This window comes from Impatiens glandulifera, unplaced genomic scaffold (assembly GCF_907164915.1).
Source record: "Impatiens glandulifera unplaced genomic scaffold, dImpGla2.1, whole genome shotgun sequence".
Classification (NCBI taxonomy): Eukaryota; Viridiplantae; Streptophyta; class Magnoliopsida; order Ericales; family Balsaminaceae; genus Impatiens; species Impatiens glandulifera.
Genome location: NW_025918937.1, coordinates 14,838 through 24,354, shown reverse-complemented (window position 1 = coordinate 24,354; position 9,517 = coordinate 14,838). Strand labels below are relative to the sequence as shown.

The 9,517-nt window shown below is 32.2% G+C and overlaps 1 non-coding gene across 1 annotated transcript; it reads left to right on the top strand.

Annotated features, from left to right (window-relative positions):
• Positions 1 to 4,948: 4,948 nt before the first annotated feature.
• On the top strand, positions 4,949 to 5,067 carry LOC124917207. The gene has a single exon (XR_007097088.1). It is a non-coding gene; the product is annotated as a U5 spliceosomal RNA (small nuclear RNA).
• Positions 5,068 to 9,517: the final 4,450 nt, after the last annotated feature.

Sequence of the window (9,517 nt, the reverse complement as noted above, 5' to 3'; positions counted from 1 at the left end):
ATAAGTAACATATAACTACACGACAGACCAGATATTCATGAATGGAAAGCTGAGGACAATGGGAAGCTGGTATTGAAGAAAATATGGGAGATAATCCGGGAAAAAGCGCAGAAAGTAGAATGGGCTCCTCTTGTATGGTCAACGAAGATTATCCCTCGACACCAGTTCATTCTATGGCTCGCCTTCTGGGAAAGACTCAACACTCGTGATCGTATCAGTAAGTATATATGAGCATCCCGGACGCGAGCTGTCTTCTATGCATAGGAAATAAAGAAACCATAGATCACCTATTCGGGAGTTGCTGTATTGCTTCGGAGCTTTGGGACAGATTCTATAAAAGCCTGGAGCTGATCAGTTTCCCGAGCAAATGGAATAAAATCAAAGAAGCAGCACTACTCAAAGCCAAGGGAAATAGATTTGTAACAAGCGTGTTCAAGTGCGGCTTTGGAGCAGTGGTGTATAACATTTAGCAAGAACGGAATGCAATGGTATATGACAGAACTCGCAGGAGCATTGACGAGTTATGGAAAGATATTGTATCGGATTGCAGTGCCCTCGCGGGAACGTGGAGAAGAATTCCAAGCACGGAGCAGAACTGAAATATCTGCAGGAACTGGAATTTACCGTTTTTTAAACTCACTAGAATTGAAAGCATTGTAAACAGATAATTCATTTACATTTTTAGCTTTTTAGCTTTTATTCAGAATGTTACGACTTCAAAATCATTTTAGGCCTGTCTAGAATGATCTCTTAAACTCGTGGTTTTTTCCCGTTTTTGGGAATTTTTAATGAAATGACGCTAAGTCGTTCCCCCCCAAAAAAAAACCATAGACACGACATCCTTGAAAACTTTTAACTAGACTCGTTGATTTTTTGTGCCCGAGCAACATAACTACGATGGAGAGTATATTATGTGTCTACTATATATATTAACTACATATATGCATATAGATGAGATATACATTCTAACATTTGTTTGAAAATAAAAAGGGAAATAAAAATGCCTAACCTAATGAGTTATTATCTTTTAGTCTTTGTTACACAAATACTAGATCGTTAGCCACATAGACTAGGAGATTCAAACAATATCTATGAGGTAAGCAAGTACACTCAAGAAAACTAATGACCCGACAAACATCACGAATAAAACTACACAGAGGTAGGCTAAAATGAGAAATGAAGGAGTAGACAAACAATGAAGGACTTAGACTTAATTTATATTGTCGGTTCTTATGTTATTTTTCCTTTTTGTGTGAATTGTAAAGTGAGAAAAGAGGGGTACATGTTATTAATGTTTATCTCACAATGAAATACAACACTCTTATTTAAATTCAAACGAATCATAAATTAGATGTCGATTACAATTAGGACACATACGTGTATAAGGGTGACATTGTTTGTCCCCATTACTTGTTTTGAACTCACTATTCTTGTTGATTTAATAGACATAACATTTTACCACCACATGCCATACACGAGTTCCCACCACCAGATGCTTCATCTGAAAAATATTTGATACAAAACCAACATCGTAAAATGCTTTACCCACTATGCTACATAGAATGAAGAACGAAGGGAAAACTACTTTAGACACTATCTCTTGAAGCTAGTTATAGGACCTTAACGAGAATATGTCCATGTTACTTGACTACATGAAGTAGTTACTCACTCAGCCCCTAGCAAAATAAATCCTCTGTTGGGGACCACTAGCAGACCCACTAACTGACTTAAGCCCAATGTATCGTTCACTTGTATGCCACATGAACCTAAAGATGAGATACTACTATAATCATGGTACGCCTCGGACGATGAGGAAACTCGACACTAACTGACTTAAGCCCAATGTATCGTTCACTTGTATGCCACATGAACCTAAAGATGAGATACTACTATAATCATGGTACGCCTCGGACGATGAGGAAACTCGACAAGTCGCACTTGAGATATTAAGGCTACAACATATCTAAGAGGGAAAGAAAATCGTGGTTAAAGAACCAATAAAGAAAGAACCTATAATTGATGAAATACAGGTGCAAAAAATGAACAAGCTCTAGAGACGAAAACCTCTTCACTTATTGGAGCACAAGCTATATCGCCATTACTCTTCCTAGTTCCACTAGTACATCCAGCTAGTCAGAGCGACAAACTAGCGCAACTCAGGACTTCTCAAATCGAAATGAAAGCACAAATTGATGCCCTAACTAAAGGGAAGTCAACACACGGAGTTGAGCGCTGGAAATTTGGATTAAAGGTAGCTAAGAGGGTTATGGTGACTCATAGACTAAAATTACCACATATGACCAAGTACGTCAGAAATAAGGATCCAACAACCTATATTCTTGGCGAACATCATGCCATTGCAACTCGAGGAGTTCACGGTATTGTAGTTGTTCCCTCGATATCTTTTCAAGTTTCTAAATTAACCAAATGGATAGGCGTTGCAATACAAATCCTCCAACATACGTCATAGGAGCATTAAGTTGTAAATATTATGAACATGGCTACCACCCGATTTATCCCTCTATCTTTTAATTTCATTAATAAAACAAGTCTGTGAAAATCATAAATTGGAAATATTTAAATGAAGTACCTATTATTCAAACTTAAACATGCATTTCACTAAAACCCAAATATTTCAACCAAACTTTGTCCAAGATGGACATTCTGTAAACACTCATTTCGCTCCACAGTTTATATATTTAAAATAGTCACGAGTCTATTAAATTATTTTTCTGAAATCATATACATGCTTATTTGTTTATTTGTGTTTTTAGGATTTTTAAAGGAAATAAATAAAATAATAAATATTGAAAGAAAATATGAGAAACTAGTGGTGCTTGTTAATTGTTAAATTTTGCATCATTAATTCTCAATTTATTTCCACAAGTGGGAAAAGTCAAATTTATTGTGAAAACAAGATATTGAAACCACTCTAAATAGATTACTCAAGACAAAGAAATGAGGACACCCAAAAAGTAAAACGACTGAAATCAACTATGACAACGATTCACAATTTTTAGTTTTTAAACTTTTGTCCAAAATTTTCATTTTTCATGTCAGTGTGGTGTTGTTTGAGTGTTATCTAGGTGTTTGAGAAATATTTCTTATGAAGATATAAGACCCACTATAAACTCTCATTTTTATTTTTATTTCATTTATAAATTATAATTTCATACATTTGAGTTTGGTAGATTTTATTTACTGTTTAATTTTTAAAATTTTAAATTATTTATTGAGATTCACTACTAACATGGTTATAAAAGTCTTAAAAAAGTTGACTGAATTAAATTGATTACATTAACTTTATATTGATAATATTCAAATTAAAATTTTAAAATTGAAAAAACGATAGCATGTTTTACAGCGGCTAGAGGTTTAAGATGAAGTACGCGAACTAGACCCGCCTCCGACCCATGACCTCAAACTAGCTCATCGGCCTTTAAATTATGTTTGTGTTGTTTTATTTCTAGTTTTATTTATTTAGATTATGACAACCCAAAAAATCCACAAAAACTGATAGCAAGTTTTACAAAGGTTAGAGGTTTAAGATGAAGTACGCAAACTAGATCCGCCTCCGACCCATGACCTCAAACTAGCTCATCGCCCTTTAAACTATGTTTGTGTTGTTTTATTTCTAGTTTTATTTATTTAGATTTATACATTAATAATGCCTTGTAACATTTTAATAAGATAAAAATTGAAAACCGTTATAATTATATTTTTAACACAGATAGATTTTTTTTTATTTCATTTACGCTCAATTTTTAACATTTAATTTATGTTTTTGTGTCCTAACTATAAAAACTTCGAGCACTGAACACCTAAAAAAATATTTTTTCCGAAAATGTTATTATTTTACACGCCAAAAATTAAGTGACAACTCTTAATTGTCACAAACTTTTTTTTAATAAATTCTCTGATTTAATTTAATTTACCTTATTTCAAAAATTTTTAAATGATTTATATTTTATATTATTTGCTTAAAAATCTAAAAATAGCGCCTAATTTCAGATGCAGACGTTTTAAACACTTACAAAATAATGGTTTTAACTGAATGAACCAAAATGTTGCGTCAAAGTTTGAGTCATAGTAAAAAATAATTATTTTTATTTTTTTATTAAACTTATTATATTGAAAATATTAATAATATTATATTATATTTAAAGGTAATTTTTATCCAAGCTTCCCTTATCCGGCCTTGACCATTGATAATTTGTTTCATATAAAAAAAAATAATGTCTTTAATGTATTTTGGTTAAATTTGTGTCAATTATTATCCATTAAATTTATTTATCCCACAAAACTGATTTGGTCATATTTCGTGAAGAAAAGTGATGCTATTTGACTAAGAGTGTACATTTATTAATCCTTCAAATTTAGGAGTTCATTTAATTAATTGTTTTGACTAAGTAACTATTATTCGGAATTTTTTACCAGCATAATTTATTATTGGTGGAGGAGGTTAAGTACACATTAATATTTCACAGTTATAACTTATTTGAATTAATGTGTAATTTTTTAAAATAAAAATGTTCTTTCCATTTGAATTACCATTCAATGATTATTTATATTTTGCTTTGTTTAAACAAATCATGATCCAATTGGGTCATTTTTTTTTTTTATAATTAACAAAGATGAATTATTTAGCTTTTGTTTTGTAACAATATATTTAAGTATTTATTGAATAATAAAATATTGTGATTTCAATCTAAGAGATCTCAATGTGTACTTTTTATGACTTAATATAAAAACTTATTACAAAATGTGTATTAATTGAAAGAGAAAGAGAAAGAGAAAGAGAAAGAGAAAGAGAAAGAGAAAGAGAAAGAGAAAGAGAAAGAGAAGTTACCCCCAATGTTTTTTCATATTTCCCACATCGGAGGAGTACCAACTATCCTATAGGAGATCTCTCTATGTAATAGCTGCTATTGCTTTAGGTCAAATCACGCAGCTGTGTTGTGTGCACAAAGCGAACTATTCTTTCGCCTTTTACTAAAGAATACCGTGTGCACGCAACTAATAACAGCATACGCCTTATTTTTGGAGGGTTATCATCAATTGGTAGCCCTAAAATTTCAGTCTAAATTATTTTTGTCTTCTTTCAGTATAATTTAGTAGTCTTCTCCATCACAATTGCTGTTGAAAGAGAACTTGAAAACTAGCGAATCGCTGCGATACAGATTCCGGTTCTTTCTTTCTTAAGACCAACAGGTAAACAAAACTTTCTGAACCCCACAATTTCATATTATGAGATTTCTCCATTGATGATGCTAAATTAATAACAGGAGCATTGGTCCTTCTATGTTTGAAGGGGCCGGAAGCTCTAGGTCTGAATCAAATGTATGACACCAAATCTCCCAAGAGTACCAAAGCCATTTAAGGTGATCAAGGCTAAAAAACTTGTCTTAATTCTGTTATTCAGAGAAATTCAATAGTGTTTTGTTCTTTCTCAATTGGACCGCTTCCAACAGGTGGATCATATATCATCATTGAATTCGGTTCGTCTAGAGGCAATCAGGTAACCCAACATCCAAAATATCACCAAGTTTGTATAGGCATGTTTGATCATTCCCCAAAGTAGAACGGCTAAGAAGTGGAAGATATGCCGATTGAGTATAATATATTCATTTACTTTTCTCCACATTATTCCAATGTCATGAGCCTCACTTCATTAATTTTTCCTTTAAAGCAATCATTTGAGAACTCAATTTTCAGTTTAAGACTGTTACACATGTCTGTATTATAATACTCCACAGATAAATATATGGATGTCGGACTGGGTCGAGTTTTATGATAAAAATGGCGATCCGGTTATACTTGACCCAGCTTGTTATTGTATGTATGGTTCCATTTTCAGAAGGGAAAAAAGGAAAACCCATAAATAAGCCATGGCTATGATTATATCCTAAAAATGAAACAAATTAGCAGATTTGACCACAATACATAACATGCTCATGGAATCATGGTTCTCACGCACTGTTTGCGTCTCCTCCGGAGCAGCAGCCTCTAGAAGGCTAGATCCGACGAAACCTTGTTCAAGACTTCCTGAATTGATTCAAAATATTGCATTGCTTTTACTAATCCATTTTTTCTCGAGAATTTTGCAACCCCGGAACTAGAAAGACTAGAGATTCTGTTTTGGTATAACATGATTTCAGCTGCTCTGAGTGCCACCATGGTGCAAGCAAAAGAGGCCAAACAACTTAACAGAATATACCATTATTCCGCACACCCTTTCTCTTATGGATATCTGATCCACTTAGAAAGTCGAGAATTTGGGCAGGCGTGAGAGAAGAAAAACATGTTATTTTATCTGGGAGATCTAGTTTCTTTTTTCGAGGCCCTCTTGTAATTCTCGTTATATCTTTCTTCTCCCATCGCTATTGTTTCTACCAAACTCTTAATACTAATTATATCTTTTAAGGTTGAGACTAAATCTAACAATGTCATCTTTCGATCCTTTAACAATTTTGTTTCACAATGGTTATTAGAAGTTATTAGAAACTAGAATAATTTAACAAAAACAAGATTGAGAATGTAAATATTACATAGGATATTGATTTTTCATGTTCTTCAGACACGTGTGCAGACAAATGAGACGACGAATAATTTCAATTTGAAGCCATTGAAAATCCATTTTCCCAAAAACTCCTTCCCCTTTTTTGTTTTCTTGCAATCTGACCATTTACGATATTCACCACTCTTGTAAAATTTATTTCCATAATAGAATGAGATCATGTCGCATTCTAGACTTTATCTGCATAAAATATTTCTTAAATATACAGAGACTAAGGAGGAGACTCTCATTTTTTATTTTTCCTGAAAAAACATTGTTAGTTGATTTCGAATCAATAAGTTTTGCACTAAATTTGTTCTTAATTTCACTAATATATTTGAATCGTGATATTAGTGAAAGAATTCATCTCCCTCGAGGGGTCTTTTCTTCTTGATCAGCAATGACAGTCATGTCTTCTTCAGAGGCATCAGTCATTTCCATGATCATCTACGGACTTAATTATTAAAAGATTTTCAAATTCATTGAGGATGATAACAAAGTTTCACCTCTTAAGGATATTTCATTCAATAATAAAATGTGAGAAGATGAAGCTAAGTATAAAATCTGAAATAATATAACAGTAGCAGCTAATATTGGATTGTGAAATCGCATTTAATGTTTAGAAAACAAAACAATAGAGAAAACGAATAGTAGAGTTAGAAAAAATCATTATTAATTACAAAGGTCATAAACCCCTTTATATAGGTTAAATTACAAATTTAGTCCTTCATAAACTCATCAGTACAACTAAGCCCTTTATCTTTGAATACATCTAATTAATTCTACATTCTTACATCCCTTCCTCAAGATGAACATCTTTAAATTCATCTTGTCTCGAAGATTATAAAATAGTCCATGATCCAAAGGTTTTGTAAAAATGTTAGCCTCTTGTGATTTAGAATAGACGTGTCGTGGTAAAATAAATCATTGTTTGAAGTTGTCGTGAACAAGGTGATAGTCGATATCCAAATGCTTCGTTCTTTCGTGAAAGACAAGATTTTCGGCAATATGAATTGCAACTTGATTGTCACATCTTAAAGGAATTGGTAGCTGAACAGGAATATGAAAGTCTCTTAACAAATATGTTAGCCATTTGAGTTCACAAACTGTAGTAGCCATGCTTCGATATTCAGCTTCGGCAGAAGATCTAGACATAGTATTTTGTTTCTTTGTTTTCCAGGAAACCAAAGCATCTTCGTATTTAACACAATATCCTGTAACAGATCGTTGACTATCGGAGCAGGTTTCCCAATCGGCATCTGAAAAACTCTCAAGTAAACCATTAGAAGCACAAGAGTAAAACAACCCCCGTGAAGGATTTCAAGTATCGAACAACCTGAAGTGCAGAACAACCTGAAGTGCAGCCTCCCAATGTATTAAAAGTGGTTTCTGCATGTACTGGTTTAACTGTTGTACGCTAAAGCCAATATTAGGACGATAAAAATTCAAATATATTAGTCGTCCAACTAATCTTCTGAATTTTTCTAGTTCCGACATAGTAGGACTATTTTGATCGTTAAATTTAATCCCTTTTGACATACGAACATCTGTTGGTTTACAACCAGTTAAGCCTATGTCAGCCAAAATATCGAGAACATATTTGTGTTGATTTACATATAAACCATCGCAAATTTGTTTTAATTCAAGACCAAAAAAATATTTTGTAGTTCCTAAATCTTTAATTGAAAACTTTTGATTAAGAAAATATTTAACATCTTGAATTATTTTTATACTATCTTCTGTAATTAATATGTCATCAACATAAACTAATAATGCAATAAAACAATTTTATGTTATTAGTTTGAAAAGACAATTATCGTTAACAGACTGTATAAAATCATATTCAAGTAAACGATTAGAAAATTGAAGATTCTATTGTCTTGAGGCTTATTTTAAATCATAAAATAACTTTTAGTGAGACGAAAAACCTGGTTTGTTGTTCCTTCAGTGAATCCTTCAGGAAGATGCATATATACACATTCTTCAAGATTTCCATGTAGGATTGCGTTGTTTACGTCGAACTGCTGTAAAAACCAGTTGTTAGCTGAAGTTAAAGTAATAATAAATAGTCTTACCATAACAATTTTGGAAAAGGGAGAGAAGCTTTAATGAAAATCAATTCCACTCTTTTTGTTGTAACCCTTTGCAACCAGCCTCGTTTTGTATTTTGCCATTGTTCCATTCAGATTCAACTTTGTTTTGTAAACCCACCTGCAACCAATAACTTTCTTTCCATTTGGAAGTGGGACTAAATCCCATGTATTATTATTTTTTAAAGCAGTATGTTCATCATTCATAGCATTTTTCCAATGTTTTATTTTAGATGCTTTTTTTAAATGATTGTGGTTCTTTAATAGTTGAAATATTTCTTAGAAATTCTAGGTATTCATCATTTACACAATTTGATACATGTGGAAAGGTTTTTGATGTGTATGATATTCCACTGCAATTGTTTTGTGCATTATTTGCATTGACAATATAATCATTTAACTAGGTAGGAGTTTTCTTCTCCCTAGTTCCTTTACTTTGTTCAGTTTATAAATGTGATGTGTTTTGAAATGAATTTCTATGTATTTCTATAGTTTAAGTTTGTAAATGTGATGTATTTTGAAATGGATTTGTGTGAATGGATTTGTGTGTATTTCTGCAGTTTCAGTTTCAGAAGTATGTGATGCGTCAATGTCATTAATAATAGGATATTAATCAGCATCTGTAGAAAAAGTTGAATTTGAATAAGAAAAATAGTCTTCTTTACTTAGATTTTTCTTCTTCTTTGGTATACTTTTCTGAGTGTGATATAGAAAAATGTTTTCATGAAAAATAATGTCCCTAGATACAATTATTGTTTCATTTGAAACATCAAAAACTCTATATCCCTTTTGACCTAAAGAATAACCAAGAAAGATACATTTCCTTCCTCTAGTTCAAATTTGTTTTTGTGTGGTGTATTGTTTTGTATAT